Here is a 19,718-nt window from a genome sequence, read left to right as displayed (position 1 = left end):
CCTCCATACATCTGTGACCTAGTCTCCCTGTACTTACCTGCGCGCAACCTCCCATCCTTCCAAGATCTCATTCTCTACTTCCCTCTTATCTCTTCTTACCACATTCGCATCCCAGATTTGTCCCATGCATCTCCCCTGCTGTAGAACTCTGTATCCCAACACATCAGACTCTTGCCTACCATGGAAACCTTCAAAAGGAAGCTGAAGACCCACTTCTTCTGACAATCGCACAATCTGCAGTAACCCACGCTCCAGCATACCGCTGCATGACCCTCACCTACTGTATCCTCACCCATCCCTTGTAGATTGTTTGTGTGCCCTCGCAGGCAGGGTCCTCTCTCCTCTTGTACCAGTCTGTGACCCTTTTTCACATGTAATGCGCCACCGAATAAATGGCGCTATAATAATAAATAATAATTATATTATTTATACTGTGGGTCAGTTGATGGCACTTTCCTGGTGTCTGCCCCTAATTTGATGTGTTTTGACAGATTTTGGGCCCGTTTGAAGGTATTGTGTATGCTTTTTGTTTTGCCCCCCATTGAATCCAATGGTGTTTGGATATGTTCGGCAAATAAATTGGCGAATATTGCAAATTTGACGTTCGTAATCCAAACCAAATATTGAAATATTCGCTCATCAGTAGTATTTAAGACCAAGTATGACTCTGAAGGTAACTTTCACAGATTTAGAGCAAGATTAGTCGCAAAAGCATTTTCTCAGAAATATGGTGAAGATTATCATGCCACATTTTCTCCATTTTTTAAGCAGAACACATTTTGCCTTTTATATGGTGATATTTAAGAAGACTTGTACATGACTCAGTCTGAGGGTTATTTAAAAGAGGGTGAAGAGAATCTCATTTGCAAACTACAAAAATCTCTCTATCGTCTTAAGCAATCGGCAAGAGCATGGAATACCAAAATGAGCAAAGTCTTATATTGGAAAAAGGATTTAAAAGAGGTCAAACAGATCCGTGTTCGACACAAAATGTACAGACAGAAAGTGGATGTATATTCTCTTATATGTAAACAATGTGTATATGGTTTATCAAGAGGAAACAGAAATTGCAATGACTAAAATTCTGAATCAGCATTTTGAAACTAAAGACTTGGAAATGTGACATTATTTAGGAATCGAAGTCCAAAGAGAAGAAGATGTAAGCTTTCTTCTAAACCAACGTGCAAAAATCAACTCAATTCTGAACCAGTTTGGAATGTCAGAAGGCAAAGGTATATTAACCCCAAAGGAACCATCCTACTTAAAATTGGAAGGAGAAGGTGATCTGTTACCTAACAGATACAGACAGGCAGTGGGGGCACTTCTATACATAGCAACTATGACACAACCGAATATCGCAGCAACAATTGAAATTCTCTGCAGATATATGGAAACCGCATCAAAAAGACTGGAATGCTGTTAGGAGAGTTCTTTAGTATTTGAAAGAGACTGAAGACATACATTTAAGGATATCTGCAACATGAGATCTAAAACTCACATGCTATGTAGATGCAAAATGGGCTGATGACTTAAGTGATCGTAAATTGACAAGTGGTTATTTGTTCAATCTTGGAGAAAGTTCAATTTCTTGGTCTAGCAGAAAACAGGTGTCTGTAGTCTTGTCATCTACAGAAGCAGAGTATGTGTCTGCAGCCCACGGAAATCAAGAGGTCAATTGGTTAAACCAATTATTAGGTGATCTTGTTAAGCCATCAACTCAACAGGTGGTGATTTATGAAGACAGCCAAGAAGGCATTAAACTTGCATGCAGTGAGAAGATCAATGCAAGAACCAAGCACATTGACGTTAAACATCATCGCCTGCGTGATTTGATAGAATGTGGCATAAGTAAGTTTGTTTATTGCAAGACTGACCAGATGATAGCTGATGTTATGACAAAGGCTCTTCCAAGAGCCAAATTTGAAAAATTTAGAACCACTATGGGACTAACAGTGTAAGTAGTTGTTGAGTGGGGGTGTTGGAATTGTGCTTATTAGTGTATATATTACATCAACTACTTACTGCTGTTTAATAGTGCATGAGTTTTTGTCTCCAGCAATAGTGTTATATTGCCAGTAAAGCACTGTTTTAAAAAAAAAAAAAATCATGAAGTTCCTGTTCACTTACTATGTGGTGATGGAGTACATTTTGCTTTCACTTTGCAAGCTGACAGACAAGATGTTAAGATATAAGAAATATCAGTTGTAAGTTGTGTTATCTTTGTTCCTGAATAAATATACAGTGGGGAAAATACAGGTGCATCTCACTAAATTAGAATATCATCAAAAAGTTAATTTATTTCAGTTCTTCAATACAAAAAGTGAAAGTCATATATTATATAGAGTCATTATAAACAGAGTGATCTATTTCAAGTGTTTATTTCTGTTAATGTTGATGATTATGGCTTACAGCCAATGAAAACACAAGAGTCATTATCTCAGTAAATTAGAATACTTTATAACAATAGCTTGAAAAATGATTTTAAAATTCGAAATGTTGGCCTAATGAAATGTATTTTCAGTAAATGCACTCAACACTAGGTTAGGGTTCCTTTTGCATGAATTACTGCATCAATGCGGCGTGGCATGGAGGCGATCAGCCTGTGGCACTGCTGAGGTGTTATGGAAGCCCAGGTCGCTTTGATAGCAGCCTTCAGCTCGTCTGCATTGTTGGGTCTGGTGTTTCTCGTCTTCCTCTTGACAATACCCCATAGATTCTCTATGGGGTTAAGGTCAGGCGAGTTTGATGGCCAATCAAGCACAGTGATACTGTTGCTTTTAAACCAGACATTGGTACTTTTGGCAGTGTGGACAGGTGCCAAGTCCTGCTGGAGAATGAAATTTCCATCTCCAAAAAGCTTGTTGGCAGAGGGAAGCATGAAGTGCTCTAAAATTTCCTGTTAGACAGCTGCGCTGACTTTGGTCTTGATAAAGCACAGTTGTAATAATTATAATGGATACCACAGGAGTCTTTTTGCGTGGAATAAAGATACAACAGAACACAACTTATAGGTGTCAAAGTGTATATTATAAACACACGGTGTTTCAAACAAGTGCAGACGAAAACACAAAGTACATAAACACTCAGGGGAAAATGCAATTAGCAGAGCAGTTTGTAAAGCACTGTTCACACTAGAGGATGCTAGAAAACAAGGAAGTCTTTATCAAGTCCAAACAATATATATTATATAATCCAGGGAGGCCTGGGTAGGAAGTCCCAGATATTGCAGCACAGTCCCGTGCTCTGCAGCTATCTAGAGCAGGTGAGTCAGAGCAGAAACCAGCTTACTTGTTAGCAGAATGCAGGTGAAGACTGAGGCTCAGAGGTAGCAGCATGAGCAGCCAGGAGAAGGAGGAATACTGGTAACAACTGAATGCAGCAGAGTCTATGAGAGCAGGTAACAGAAGATCCAAACAAGTCTGCAGGGCAGAGCAGGAAACTAGGAAACCACCAGGAGCAGATCACAGGCAGAATACTCTAGCACTGATTAGAGGCTGGGGTGGAGTTATAAAGCAGGAAGACAAGGGGCACATGAGACAAAAGACACCATCTTGAAAGAGGGCAAAAAGGGCCAAAATGTAATTAAAAATATTTGCAGTCCTGACATTACTCCCTCCTTAGAAGTGGCCTCAGGATGATCCTGGACCCAGTTTCTCAGGAAATCTCTGATGGAAACGAGAAATCTTCTGCTGGGCATTGATGTTTTACACAGGTTCCCAAGAGTCTTCTTCAGGGGGATACCCTTGCCATCTTATCAGATATTGGAGCCGATTCCTGCAAAACCTAGAATCAATAATCTCTTCCACCACAAATTGTTCCTGCCCATCAATCACCCAGGCTGCGGAGGTGGCACAACACGTCCCTGGAAGGTATTAGGAGATACAGACTTTAGTAAAGAAACATGGAAAACTGGGTGTACCTTCATAGTCCTAGGCAACTTCAGACGGCAGGCCACAGAGCTCACAATGCCGTTGATCTTGAAAGGGCCGATGAATTTCTCTCCAAGTTTCTGTGAAGGAACGTTCAACTTCAGATTTTTAGTGGATAACCACACGGAATCTCCTACCTTGAACATGGGTGCCGGTTTACGAAATCTATCAGCCGATTTCTTGTAACGTTCCTGAGCTGAAGTCAAAGATTCCTTCATAACCTCCAGATTTTGCCTCATCGCAGTCAGCCTCTCCTCTACAGCTGGAACCGGAGCATTAATCGGAGACCTAGTTAAGATACTCGGATGGTAACCCAGATTGGCAAAGAAAGGTGTGAACTTAGTGGAGGCACTCTGAGAATTGTTATATGAGAATTGAGCTAATGGAAGTAACTCCAACCAATCATCCTGAAGATGGCTGACATAGCATCGTAGATATTGTTCCAAGGTCTGGTTGGTACGCTCGGTTTGACCGTTCGTCTGGGGGTGATAAGCGGAAGAAAGACAGACATTAATATTGAGTGCAGAGCAAAACTCCTTCCAGAATCTTGAGGTAAACTGCACTCCACGGTCAGAGATGATTTCATCTGGGACCCCATGCAGCCGAAAAACATTCTGTATAACCAAGTTCACTGTATCCTTAGCTGAGGGAAGACCAGGGCAAGGAACAAAATGAGCAGCTTTAGTCAGGCGATCCACTACCACCAGGATCGTATTCATACCACCTGATGTAGGCAGCTCCACAATGAAGTCCATTGAGATAGACCCCCATGGGCGGGACGGAACAGGTAATGGTTGAAGAAGACCCGTAGGTGACATACGAGGAGTCTTATAATGAGCACATACCTCGCAAGAGAGAACATAGTCCTTAGTATCCTTCAGGCAAGTCGGCCACCAGAAAAATTGGCTTAGGAACTCTTGTGTCTTCTGTACCCCCCTGTGACCAGCCACCTTGGAGTCATGGACCAACTTGAGGATCTGCAGACGAACGGCCTCAGGGACGTAGATACGTCGATCCCTGAACCACATGCCACCCTTAAGGACAAGATTAATATCAACAGGTGGATTGGCCAGAATTACATCACCATCATAGGCATCCTTGAACTCCTTCCACAAGTCCTGATCGTGGATAACTCCGATGACGTTGGCATCGGATAGAATGGTCTTGGACGGGGCTCCAGGTGCGGAATCCGCAGCATGGATTCGGGATAAAGCATCAGCCTTCCCATTACGAGAACCTGGACGGTACGAAATAACAAAATTAAATTGATTTAAAAATAGGTTCCAACGAGCCTGACGAGGAGAAAGACATCTAGCAGATCTGAGAAACTCCAAATTGCGATGGCCAGTCAGCACTACGATCTGTTGTGTGGCTCCTTGCAGATGATGCCTCCATTCTTTGAAAGCTACAATAATAGCTAGCAGTTCCTTGTCTCCCACAACGTAGTTTTTCTCAGCTGAAGTAAGTCTACGGGAAAAGAAAGCACAAGAGTGTAGCAGAGTCTTCTCTCCAGTTCTTTGGGAGAGAATGGCCCCTAAAGCATTATCAGAAGCGTCCACCTCCACAATGAAAGGAAGTGCTTGGTCTGGGTGGATCAACAGCGGTGCTGAGGTGAAACAAACCTTAAGTCGATCAAAAGCCTCTTGAGCCTGTGATGACCACTTAAAGGGCTTTTCCTTCTTTGTCAAGGAAGTAATGGGACGGACAATGTCAGAAAAATTTCTAATAAAACGTCTATAGAAATTTGCAAAACCAATAAAACGTTGGACCTCTTTAACGTTCCTGGGTACTGGCCAGTCAAGGATTGCCTGAATCTTACCAGATTCCATGTTCAGCCCCTGAGGAGAGATGACATAACCTAAAAACTGTATCTCAGAACGATGGAACTCACACTTCTCCAGCTTAATATACAGATGGTTCTCTTTCAGACGTTTCAAAACAGTTTTGACATGTTCTTCATGTTCCTGTAGAGAGTAAGAAAAAATTAAAATATCGTCCAAATAAATCACCACAAACTGATCCAATAAATCTCTAAAAATGTCATTAGCCAGATGTTGAAAAGTCGCAGGGGTGTTACAAAGCCCGAAGGGCATCACCAGATATTCAAAGTGTCCATACCGGCATCTGAATGCTGTCTTCCATTCATCACCGGAACGAATACGCACCAAATTATAAGCCCCACGAAGATCTAATTTAGAGAACACCTTGGCATGGCGGACTCTTTCCAATAATTCTGTAATCAAAGGCAAAGGATAACGATTCCGTATGGTTACCTTATTGAGTTCCCGATAGTCAATACAGAGTCTTAGGGTCCCATCCTTCTTTTTTACAAAAAATATAGGCACCCCTGCTGGTGAGGAAGAAGGACGTATAAAGCCTTTGGCCAGATTTTCATCAATATACTCCTTCAAGGCTTGAAGTTCAGGTGCTGCTAAAGGATATACGTTGCTAAAAGGAATAGCCCCCCCAGGAAGCAGCTCAATGGGACAGTCATAATGCCTATGTGGAGGAAGCTGATCTGCTTTCTTCTTGTCACAGATGTCAGAGAATGCTTTATACGCTGAAGGTAAAGTGAATACCTGTACAGTAGATTTTGTATCCGTGGACTCAGGGACAGCTTCAGTTATCGCTGGGTTGCTCCTAGTCGGAAAAATAATCTCCTTGGTCTCCCAGTTGATAGTCAGGTTCTGAGAACGCAACTAAGGGATGCCTAAAATCACAGGGAAATGAGGAGACGAAATTAACAAGAAAGAAAGTTGCTCCTGATGATTAGGCTCCAACAAAATCTTAAGAGGTACAGTCTCCTGATCCACAGGCCCGGAGATTAAAGGTGACTCATCCACTGTTTCCATGGTAATTGGAGAGGCTCTTCGCTGTATCTCAATACCATGATTTTGGGCAAATGTAATGTCCATAAAGTTGCCCCCTGCACCAGAGTCAATCATAGCTGCCCTGGAAATTCACTGCCCTGGACACAGGATCTTAATAGGGAGTGAACAGTGAGAGTTCTTTTCCTTCAACTCCTTGGGAGGTGTAGTCATAGAGAGAGAATGGAATACAGCATTTAATGGCAGGCTACATTCAGAGATGTCAGATTCATCATCAGTGTTATCATACTCTCCTACCGCTGCTAACACCTTGTTAGGCCCCTTGGGACAGTTGATTAGAAAGTGGTCAGATTGGCCGCAGTAGAAACATAGCCTCTCTCGCAGGTGGTGCTCCCGGTGCTTATTACTCTCACGCCTCTGCACAGAATCAATTTGCATGGGCGCTTCTTCTACCTCCCGAGATGTTTTACCTGCAGGCTCTTTGGGAGGAAGGGAAAAGTTAGACATACGATTGAATACAGCCAATTTCTCCTGCCTACGTTCAGTAAGGGGTATGTCTATGCGTACACAATGCTGTATAAACATTTCTAGCTCTTGTGCTGACTCAGAGCGGGCCAATTCATCTTTTACAGTGCTAGACAGACCTCTCTTAAAAATAGGTAATTGTGCATAACTGTCCCAATTGGTATCTAACGCTAATCTCCTAAATTCAGTAGCATATTCAATAACAGAATGTTTACCCTGGCGTAAAGATAGTAAAGCAGACTCAGCGGTAGCACGACGGTTATGGTCATCAAACATTAATGCCATAGCGGCTAAGAAATCATCCAAATTATTTAACCGTGGGTCACGAGACTCGATCATCGGATTTGCCCAGGCGAGTGCTCGTGAGGTCAGCAGCATAATTACACACAATACCTTAGATCTATCAGTAAGGAAGCGGTCAGCATGTACATCAAAATATAGCATACACTGATTCACAAAGCCACGAAATTTGTCACGTTCACCATTAAATCTGAATGGAGGCAACTTAGGTGGGCTAGCTGGTGGCGGTATCCCAGAAGGTAAAGTCACTTGTGCCGCCATTTGAGTACTAATGTCGTGGGAAGCCCGTCCGTACTGGGAGTCCAAGCCCACAAGTTTGTTTTCCTGGGCCGCCATTCGGGTATTTAAGTCCTGTAAAGTTTGTCCAAATGCTTGTTCATTACGTTCAATGCCTCCAAGTTTCTTTAGCAGACCTTCCACCTCCTTCTGAAGAGATCTAATTACGGAATACACCTGCTCTAATTTGCTTTCTGCAGACATTGTTCCAGCAGACTCCTTATTTTCTGGCTAGAGTATCCTGTAATAATTATAATGGATACCACAGGAGTCTTTTTGCGTGGAATAAAGATACAACAGAACACAACTTATAGGTGTCAAAGTGTATATTATAAACACACGGTGTTTCAAACAAGTGCAGAGGAAAACACAAAGTACATAAACACTCAGGGGAAAATGCAATTAGCAGAGCAGTTTGTAAAGCACTGTTCACACTAGAGGATGCTAGAAAACAAGGAAGTCTTTATCAAGTCCAAGCAATATATATTATATAATCCAGGGAGGCCTGGGCAGGAAGTCCCAGATAATGCAGCACAGTCCCGTGCTCTGCAGCTATCTAAAGCAGGTGAGTCAGAGCAGAAACCAGCTTACTTGTTAGCAGAATGCAGGTGAAGACTGAGGCTCAGAGGTAGCAGCAGGAGCAGCCAGGAGAAGGAGGAATACTGGTAACAACTGAATGCATCAGAGTCTCTGGGAGCAGGTAACAGAAGATCCAAACAAGTCTGCAGGGCAGAGCAGGAAACTAGGAAACCACCAGGAGCAGATCACAGGCAGAATACTCTAGCACTGATTAGAGGCTGGGGTGGAGTTATAAAGCAGGAAGACAAGGGGCACATGAGACAAAAGACACCATCTTGAAAGAGGGCAAAAAGGGCCAAAATGTAATTAATAATATTTGCAGTCCTGACAACAGTGGACCTACACCAGCAGGTGACATGGCTCCCCAAACCATCACTGATTGTGGAAACTTCACACTAGACCTCAAGCAGCTTGGATTGTGTGCCTCTCCATTCTTCCTCCAGACTCTGGGACCTTGATTTCCAAATGAAAATTGGAACTCTGGGACCTTGTAGACTGTGTTAATGACTGACTTCTGGGCATCTGTCAAGTCAGCAGTCTGATTTTGGAGCCTACTGAAACAGACTAAGGGACATTTTTAAATGCTTAGGAAGCCTTTGCATGTGTTTTTTGTTAATTATTGTAATTTACTGAGATAATGACTTTTGTGTTTTCATTGGCTGTAAGCCATAATCATCCACATTAACAGAAATAAACACTTGAAATAGATCACTCTGTTTGTAATGACTCTATATAATATGAGTTTCACTTTTCGTATTGAAGAACTGAAATAAATTAACTTTTTGATGATATTCTAATTTAGTGAGACACACCTGTAGGCATTTGATACACTGCCGATTTTGCAAGTTTTTCCTCCTACAAAGAATGGAGAGGTCTGTAATTTTCATTGTAGGAACAGTTCAGCTGTGAGAGACAAAAATAAAAACCAGAAAATCACATTGTATGATTTTTAAATAATTAAATTGCATTTTTCTTGCATGAAATAAGTATGTGATCACCTACCAACCACGAGCAACAATTATGGCTTTCACAGACCTGTTAGTTTATCCTTAAGAAGCCCTTCTACTCTGCACTCATTACCTGTATTAATTGCACCTGTTTGAACTTATTACCTGTATAAAAGACACCAGTCCACACACTCAATCAATCACACTCCAACCTCTCCACCAAGACCAAATAGCGATCTAAGGACAGCAGGGACAAAATTGTAGACCTCCACAAGGCTGGGATGGGCATAAGGACAGGATCAAGCAGCTTGGTGAGAAGACAACAACTGTTGGCAAAATTATTAGACAATGGAAGAAACACAAGATGACTGTCAATCTTCCTTGCATAAATTAACCTCATGGGGTAAGGATGATTCTGAGAAAGGTCAGCAGTCAGCCCAAAACTATATGGGAGGACCTGGTCAATGACCTGAAGAGAGCTGAGACCACTGTCTCAAACATTACCGTTAGTAACACATTATGCCGTCATGGATTAAAATCCAGCAGGGCATGCTAGGTCCCCCTCCTCACGCCAGCACATGTCCAGGCCCATTTGAAGTTCGCCAATGACCATCTGAATGATCCAGAGGAGGCATGGGAGAAGGTCATGTGGTCAGATAATAACAAAAAGTTCGATTTTACTCTCAACTCCACACGTCGTGTTTGGAGGAAGAAGGATGAGTGCAACCACAAGAACACCGACGCAACAGTGAAGCATGGTGGGGGAAGAATCATACTTTCGGGGTGCTTTTCTGCAAAGGGGACAGGACGACTGCACTGTTTTGAAGGGAGACTGGATAGAGTCATCTATTGCAAGATTTTGGCCAACAACCTCCTTCCCTCAGTAAGAGCATTGAAGATGGGCCATGGCTTGGTCTTCTAGCATGACAATGACCTGAAACACACAGTCAGGCAACCAAGGAGTGGCTTTGTAAGAAGCATTTCAAGGTCCTGGAGTGGCCTAGCCAGTCTCCAGACCTGAACCCAATAGAAAATCTTTGGAGGGAAGCTGAAACTCAATATTGCCCAACGACAGCCCCGAAACCTGAAAGATCTGGAGAACATCTATATGGAGGAGTGGGCCAAAATCCCTGCTGCAGTGTGTGCAAACTTGGCCAAGAACTACAAGAAATGTCTGACCTCCATAATTGCAAACAAAGGTTTCTGTAACAAATATTAAGTTCTGTTTTTCTGTTGTATCAAATACTTATTTCATGCAATAAAATGCTAATTAATTACGTAAAAATCATATAATGTAATTTTCTGAATTTTTTTTTAGATTCTCTCTCACAGTTGAAGTGTACCTACGATAAAAATTACAGACCTCTCCATTCTTTCTAGGTGGGGAAACACACGGCAGTGTTTCAAATACTTATTTTCCCCACTGTATAGCATCTCAATAGTTCTTTAGATCATTGAAATGCCATAATTATCATTGATGGTAAGTAGTACTTATTCCAATAATTGTGCTTTTGTAGCTATGGTAAATACCTGATGATATCCAATTTGTTAGACCACGATCTTGTAGTTCATAGTGCGTGGTGTCACGGTTCCACCCCTCACTGTGTCTGGGATGCAGTTACTGACAGCTCAGCCGTCCAATCTTGTACAGGGGCATGCTGGAGCTATCAATACTATGATTGACAGCTCGACCATCCAATCTGGTACAGGGGCGTGCAATAGCCGTCAGTTTGGTGGTTTGTTCTCTGTGCCTTGAGATCTGTTTATTGATCTTCTGTTGCCTGACCTTGGACCTTGTTCTGACCATCCGTCTATTTAACCCCTTCCACTCTGATCTGCTTTCCTCCTGGTATTCTGATCTACGGAACGTTAACTGACTACGCCTCTTCCCTCTGTTTATGACGTACCCTCCTGGTTTTGACTTCGACTTGACTTCGACATATGTTTTTATTTTTCGCCTGTACGGAGACTGTTCACACGCTCTGTGACCAGATGGTGAATTTGAAGCTGATGACCCAGGATCTGGCTAAGGAATGCCAGAGTCTGGAGTCATCACAATGTCAGCTGCAGGATCAGATAACTAATATAATGAAAACCTCAGATAGCCCTTCACTGCCGGCAGTCGCTGTAATGTCAGTACCCACTGATATACAGTTGGTCTCTCCAGAACCTGTAATAGACCTCCCTGATAAATTTTCTGGAGAGAGAGACCAATTTAGGGTCTTCAGGGAGAGCTGAAGGTTATTCTTTACCCTGCTCCCCCGATCGTCAGGGGAGGAGTTCCAGCGGGTGGGAATAATCATGTCCCTACTGAGAGGGGGCCCTCAGACCTGGGCATTTTCCTTGTCCCCACAGGCCCCACAACAGTTTTCTGTTGACACCTTCTTTGACAGTTTAGGACTGATATATGACGAACCCGACAGGATCCAGGTCGCTGAGGCTAAGATCACGAACCTGGCACAAGGAGGTCGCACAGATGAGGACTACTGTGGTCCACTGCAGTTCTGTGTAACGATGCAGCTCTCAGGTGCCTGTCCTGCAAAGGTCTTTCTGAAACCCTTAAAGACGCCCTGGTCCTCCATGACGCTCCTTGTTCTCTGGAAGAGGCCATGACCCAGGCCATACGTATGGACTATAGAATCCATGAGAGACGTGATGAACGGCAGGGTGCCCATTACATTTCATTGGAGCAAGGCCATTTACCGGAGGTGGAACCATAGGAGATCAGAGTTGCCAGTCTTGGTGTTGTGGAGAGAAGACGCAGACAAGATCTCGCACTCTGTCTGTACTTTGGTCTCTCTGGACATTTTCTCAAGGATTGCCCTACTCGTCCTCAGGCTACCAAGCCATCAGGAGAACGTCTGAGTCTGGGTGAAGGCCGAGGAGGTCACCCAGACTCCCAGGTACCTTTTTCTTCTTCCTCCAGGGTACTGATAAATACTGTGTTATCCTTTGAGAACCAGGTGTTATCAACATTGGTATTCATCGACTGTGGGTCTGCTGCTAACTGTAACATCCCTGGCGGCGTGCTGGCATAGCTTACCACCTCCCACCATGCAAGACCGCCACCTTACCTATCAGTCCAGGCTGCACACTTTGCTCCAGTACCTTCTGTGTTTCTTGTCTGATTGCTTAGGGCGGCGGCGCGGTTACTGCCTGATTCCTTATAGTTACTGCGCACTCCTAATGCGTCCCCAGCCTATTGCTGTGAGTCACTGGATACTTAAACCCCCTCCACCCAGTAGGAGGTGCCTGAGCAACACTTTCCTTCAGTGTGTTCCTAGCAACTGAGTTGCCAGGTCCTGTCCTGTATCTTGTCTGTTTCCGCCACCCTGGGGGCTGTATACTCAGGCCTGTTACCTGTATCTGTGACTTCTCGTCTGTTCTGCCACCCTGGGGGCTATATACCCAGGCCTGTTGCCTGTATCTGTGAGTTCTAGTCTGTTCCGCCACCCTGGGGACTGTATACGCAGGCTTGTTTCCTGTATCTGTAACTTCTAGTCTGTTCCGCAACCCTGGGGGCTGTATACCCAGGCCTGTTACCTGTATCTGTGACTTCTAGTCTGTTTCCGCCACCCTGGGGGCTGAGTACCCAGGCTCGTTCCTGTATCTTGTTCCTGGTTCAGTTCCTGTCTGAACAGTGTCCTAGCCCATTACCTGTTTGTCTCTATGTCCGAACCTTCCCTTTTCCTGCAGTGTCTGAGCCTACACCTATCTCCAACTCGTTGTCTCTGTACTTCTGTTTGTGAGTTTTGTGTCCACTCGCTACTTCATAGTAAGTACCTTGAGTGTATCTGGTTCTGCTTGTCCCGTTTCCCTGCCTCCGTATCTCCCTCCTGTGTTCTAACTCTCTTCCTGCATTTTCCAGTCTGTTCCATGTGAACAGAGCCCTGTCCTGTCTGCCTGCACCTTCTGCTCTGTTCTGCTCTGCTTGTCCACCGCATCTGCGGTTTCGCTCTGCTCTGCTTGTCCACCGCATCTGCGGTTTCGCTCTGCTCTGCTTGTCCACCACATCTACGGTTTCGCTCTGCTCTGCTTGTTCACTGCACCTGCGGTTTCGCTCTGCTCTGCTTGTTCACCGCACCTGCGGTTTCACTCTGCTCTGCTTGTTCACCACACCTGCGGTTTCGCTCTGCTCTGCTTGTTCACCGCATCTGCGGTTTCGCTCTACTCTGCCTGTTCACCGCACCTGTGGTTTCGCTCTGCTCTGCTTGTTCACCGCACCTGCAGTTTCGCTCTGCTATGCTTGTTCACTGCACCTGCGGTTTCGCTCTGCTCTGCTTGCTCACCGCACCTGCGGTTTCGCTCTGCTCTGCTTGCTCACCGCACCTGCGGTTTCGCTCTGCTCTGCTTGCTCACCGCACCTGCGGTTTCGCTCTGCTCTGCTTGCTCACCGCACCTGTGGTTTCGCTCTGCTCTGCTTGTTCACCGCACCTGCGGTTTCACTCTGCTCTGCTTGTTCACCGCACCTGCGGTTTCGCTCTGCTCTGCTTGTTCACCGCACCTGCGGTTTTGCTCCGCTCTGCTTGTCCACCGCACCTAAGGTTTTGCTCCGCTCTGCTTGCTCACCGCACCTGCGGTTTCGCTCTGCTCTGCTTGCTCACCGCACCTGCGGTTTCGCTCTGCTCTGCTTGCTCACCGCACCTGCGGTTTCGCTCTGCTCTGCTTGTTCACCGCACCTGCGGTTTCACTCTGCTCTGCTTGTTCACCGCACCTGCGGTTTCGCTCTGCTCTGCTTGTTCACCGCACCTGCGGTTTTGCTCCGCTCTGCTTGTCCACCGCACCTAAGGTTTTGCTCCGCACTGCTTGTCCACCGCACCTGCGGTTTCGCTCTGCTCTGCTTGTTCACCGCATCTGCGGTTTCGCTCTGCTTGTTCACAGCATCTGCGGTTTCGCTCTGCTCTGCTTGTTCACAGCATCTGCGGTTTCGCTTTGCTCTGCTTGTCCCCCGCACCTGCGGTTTTGCTTTGCTCTGCCCCGCTTGTTCTCCGTGCCTGCGGTTCTGCTCTGCTAGTCCACTGCACCCGCGGCTCTGTTCCTGTATCCCAGTCTGTACTGGTCCCTATCCAGCCTGTGTTCATACCTGCCAGTATCTGCCAGTCTGCATTCCAGCCGTGCCTGTTAGCACCCGCCTGTCTGCATACCAGCCATGCCTGCCAGTACCCGCCTGTCTGCATACCAGCTGTGCCTGCCAGTACCCACCTGTCTGCATACCAGCTGCGCCTGCCCATTCCTGCATTCCCCGGTGTGGGTCATCAGCTGTGACCGGGGTCTGACCTGGAATAGCACCTGGTCCCTCTGCTCGGTTCCTCCCTGGTTCACGGAGTCGACTGAGCCGCCGTGCGACCTTGGTTGGACCGAGTTGATACTTAGTCATGCCTCTCCAGGCACTTCTCGGTTCATGGTCCAGTGGGATCACTAATCACGCTCACGCCAGTTAATCCGGGCGTGAGCTAACAGTTTGCTCAGGCCATGGTCCCCGTTGAGCCCCATGGCCCCTCACTCTCGGAGACATTTGAATCCTTGTCTGGCGAATACGTGCACCAAGGAAAAAATTTTTCTCAAGCTGAAGTCCAGGCGGTTTACAAACCAGCCCAAATGGAACTATCAGAACTCATTCCTGCAGATCCAGTATGGTACTATGGGGATCCAAAATAAAGCCGTGCATTTGTGGAGCAATGCATGCTGCATTACAAATTCTATGCTCACTATTTTCCCACTGATCGAGTTAAAGTAGCATTTCTGACGTCCTATCTAGCGGGTGATGTCTTGAATTGGATCACCCCCCTATGGGAAGCATGGGATCCTATCATCTCTGACCTTCAGGCCTTCCTGGTGGCCTTTCTTATGGTCTTCGATGACCTTAACCCTGAAGATTCTGCTAAAGCTTCCCTTCCCAATATCCTGGAGCACCCGCGGCTCTGTTCCTGTATCCCAGTCTGTACTGGTCCCTATCCAGCCTGCGTTCATACCTGCCAGTATCTACCAGTCTGCATTCCAGCTGTGCCTGTCAGCACACACCTGTCTGCATACCAGCCGTGCCTGCCAGTACCCGCCTGTCTGCATACCAGCCGTGCTTGCCAGTACCCACCTGTATGCATACCAGCTGTGCCTGCCCGTTCCTGCATTCCCCGGTGTGGGTCAACAGCTGTGACCGGGATCTGACCTGGAGTAGCACCTGGTCCCTCTGCTCGGTTCCTCCCTGGTTCACGGAGTCGACTGAACCGCCGTGCGACCTTGGTCGGACCGAGTTGATACTTAGTCACGCCCCTCCAGGCACTCCTCGGTTCATGGTCCAGTGGGATCACTAATCACACTCACGCCAGTTAGTCCGGGCGTGAGCATAACACTAACTTTATTGATTCAGGACTGGTTCTGAAGTTAGGGTTAGGGACAGTTAGTTTAGAAAGACCCTTGCAAGTCTTCGCCCTTGACAAAACACCATTATCCAGGAATTTGGTCAAGAAGGTTACGGTGGATTTCACGTTTCAAGTAGGAGCTCTCCACTCTAATCCTTCTCATGTTTTGTGTTGGATAATTTACTTGCTGGGTTGGTACTGGAGCTTCCATGGTTGCAGATGCACAATCCTCTCATTGATTGGTGTCAGAGGGAGATTGTTAATGGGGCCCTAATTGTTGCAAGAAATGTCTAAAAACTGTACAAATATGCTCCGCTAGTCTGAAGGTTCTGCCGGCATACCTGAAGGACTTCGGAGATGTGTTCTCGGAAAAGGAGACGAAGATACTACCTCCCCATCGTCCTTATGATTGTGCTATTGAGCTTATTCCTTGTGCCAAACTGCCTAAAGCTCGCCTTTACAATTTGTCTCGGCCTGAATGGGCCACCATGAAAGAATATGTTAACGAAAGTTTGAGGAAGGGTCATATCCATCCTTCCTCCTTTCCGGTAGCTGCCGTTTCTTTCTTCTTAAAAAAGAAAGATGGGGGTCTCCGTCCTTGCCTCGATTTCCGGGAACTAAACAAAATCACGGTTAAAAATACGTACCCACTTCCACTCATCCCTGACCTATATAATCAGCTTCTGGGAGCCAGGGTATTCTCTAAACTTGATCTTAGAGGGGCTTACAATTTGATATGCATCCGGGAGGGTGATGAGCGGAAGTGTAGCGCCGGCGTCCCTGCCCTCTGCTAGGCAGGGACGCTGTTCCCCTCACCCCTCTGCTCCGAGCCCGGCGTCCTCCTCCCGCTCTGCTGGCAGCGCGCGCTCCTTCCCGGTCACTGTGCTTAGGGCGCGCGCGCTCCCTCCCTCTTAAAGGGGCCGCGCGCGCCGTCCTAAGGAGTCCCCGGCCAATGGCCGGAGGACTTCACCATATATAAGGCACCTCCTCCAAAATGGAGGTGCCCGAGCAATGTTGTTGCACTGTTCACTACTCTGCTTCAGCCCTCAGGTCCCGTTGCCAGTTACCTGCCAGATTCCTGCCAGTTTGCTGTCTGATTCCTGCCTGATATTCTGCTTACCTGCCTGCTAGCCTGAGGTCCGACGGTCTGCCTACCGACTCCTGTCAGTCTGTCTATGGACCAGCTTGCCCGCTCACCTGGGAGCGCACATCTGCTACCTGCCTGCTAGCCTACCTGGAGGCTCCGCCGTCACGTGCTGTGACCATCTGCCATTCCAGAGACTCTCGCTTGCTCACCTGGGAGCACACATCAACCATCTGCCTGCTAGCCTACCTGGAGGCTCTGCCAGCATAGGTCGTACCTACCCTTTACCCAGAGTCTGCCCCGGTCACTTGCCGTGACCTCCTGCCCCTTCATCCAGAGACTGCCCCGGTCACTTGCCGTGACCTCCTGCCCGTTCATCCAGAGACTGCCCCGGTCACTTGCCGTGACCTCCTGCCCGTTCATCCAGAGACTGCCCCGTTCACTTGCCGTGACCTCCTGCCCGTTCATCCAGAGACTGCCCCGGTCACTTGCCGTGACCTCCAGCCCGTTCACTCAGAGACTGTCCCGGTCACCTGCTGTGACTGCCTGCCCGTCTTCACTGGTCGCCACCCGCTCCCTTACAAGGACCGCCCCCTTGTATAGTAGCTCAGAGGTTCCGCCTCCCAGACCCGTTACAGTTTGCTCGGGCCATGGAACCCGGTGGCACCCAAGCTCCCTCACTCTCGGACCTGTGTCATGAACTGTCCCGTCAGAGGTCCCAATAGGAGTCCATCCTGGGTCACCTGCGGAATGTCAATACTCGCCTGGACACTCTGACTGCTCCACCAGCAACCACCGCCAGAGCCATGACTCGCAATCCGGCAGCTCCGCTGCCCACCAATACTATGGTATCCTACCCCGGACCCCGGCTTTCCGCACCTCCTCGCTTCGGAGGCGACTCCGCTCAGGCTCGGGGCTTTATAAATCAGTGCACCCTGCACTTTGAACTCCTGTCCCACCAGTTTAACTCCGACCGGGCCAAAATTGCCTTCATCATGTCCCATCTCACCGGGGAGGCCCTGGCCTGGCTAAATCCTCTATGGGAGAGAGGAGACCCCCTGGTGTCCGACTTGCCTGCCTTTCTCACGGCTTTCCGGAAAGTCTTCGACGAACCTGGACGGAAGACCTCATCCGCGTCATCTCTGCTACGCCTCCGTCAGGGAAGTCTCACCGTGGGCCAATATGCCATACGGTTCCGTACCCTTGCCTTGAGCTGGCCTGGGATAACGACGCTCTGGTATCTGTCTTCTGGGAGGGTCTGTCCGGCCGTATTAAAGATGAACTTGCCGGTCGGGACATTCCTACCACTCTCGATGACCTAATAACTCTTGCTACCCGGATTGACCTACGGTTCCAGGAGCGTGCCAAAGAAGTCACCCGTGAAAGGAGGTTTCCACGTCTAGCTCCTACTTTTCAGAAATCCGTCACTCCCTCCGTTTCTCCCCAGGTACACTCTCCTGAGCCTATGCAGGTCGACCAGACCAAGATGGTCAAAACCCGTCAGGACTTACGCCGTGCCGAGGGGAGCTGCTTCTACTGTGGCAGTAAGGAGCACCGGATCCGTACCTGCCCGGAGAGGTCGGGAAACGCCTGTGTCTAGGTTCGCTCAGAGAGGTCGACCTAGACAAGAATAAATCCTCTCCATCTCTGCTGCTGTCAGTCTCAATTATCTGCGGGGAGAATCGTTATTTCGAACTAGCCCAACTTGACTCTGGAGCGGCCGGGAATCTTATTTCACAGGCCCTGGTAGAAAAATACCGCATTCCCACCAAACCACTGGCTATACCATTATCTGTCGCTGCTGTGGATGGGGGCCTCTTACCACGTCCCATCCAACTCATGACCGAATCCGTAACTCTGCAGGTGGGAATGTTGCATTCTGAGAGCATCTCTTTTCATGTTCTGCCTGGACTCTCTCACGCCCTCTTACTAGGTCTACCTTGGCTCCAGAGACATGCACCCGTGCTTGACTGGCAGACCGGAGAAGTCCTTCGCTGGGGACAGGACTGTCATAAGACTTGTTTGGTTCCTGTTCATCCCGCCCGTCCTTCTCCTACCCCAACTAATCTACCTGGACTTCCGATTCCCTATTGGTCATTTGCTGATGTCTTTAATAAAAAGGAGGCAGAGACATTACCCCCTCATAGACCATACGACTGTCCTATCGACCTGTTACCCGGTACTACGCCTCCCCGTGGGCGTATTTACCCATTGTCCGCTGCTGAGACCCGGTCGATGTCCGAATATATTGAGGAGAATTTGGCCAGGGGATTCATCCGGAAATCTACCTCCCCGGCGGGAGCAGGCTTCTTTTTCGTAAAAAAGAAGGACGTCTCTCTCCGTCCCTGTATAGACTACAGAGGCCTTAACCAGATCACGGTGAAGAATAAGTACCCCCTTCCGCTCATTCCAGAATTATTTGATCGTCTGAGGGGGGCTAGAATCTTCACCAAACTGGACCTCCGTGGGGCGTACAACCTGGTCCGTATCCGCCAAGGGGATGAATGGAAGACTGCATTCAACACCCGGGACGGCCACTATGAATATCTGGTAATGCCCTTTGGTCTCTGTAACGCTCCTGCCGTCTTTCAAGAGTTGGTCAATGACATCTTCCGGGACCTTCTCTACTCCTGCGTAGTGGTGTACCTGGACGACATCTTGGTCTTCTCTCCAGATCTCCAGACTCACCGGAGAGACGTTCGTCAGGTCCTGCTCAGGCTCAGGCAGAATCACCTCTTCGCTAAATATGAGAAGTGCCTCTTTGAGCAGACCTCGCTTCCGTTTTTGGGCTACATTATTTCTCAGACCGGCCTTCGAATGGATCCAGAGAAACTGTCTGCCATCGAGAAATGGCCACGACCGGAGGGTTTGAAGGCCATTCAGCGGTTCCT

This window comes from Phyllobates terribilis, unplaced genomic scaffold (assembly GCF_046119375.1).
Source record: "Phyllobates terribilis strain yellow unplaced genomic scaffold, ASM4611937v1 Scaffold_2__4_contigs__length_985480577, whole genome shotgun sequence".
NCBI classification, from domain to species: Eukaryota; Metazoa; Chordata; class Amphibia; order Anura; family Dendrobatidae; genus Phyllobates; species Phyllobates terribilis.
Note: the sequence above shows the minus strand (reverse complement) of the source record.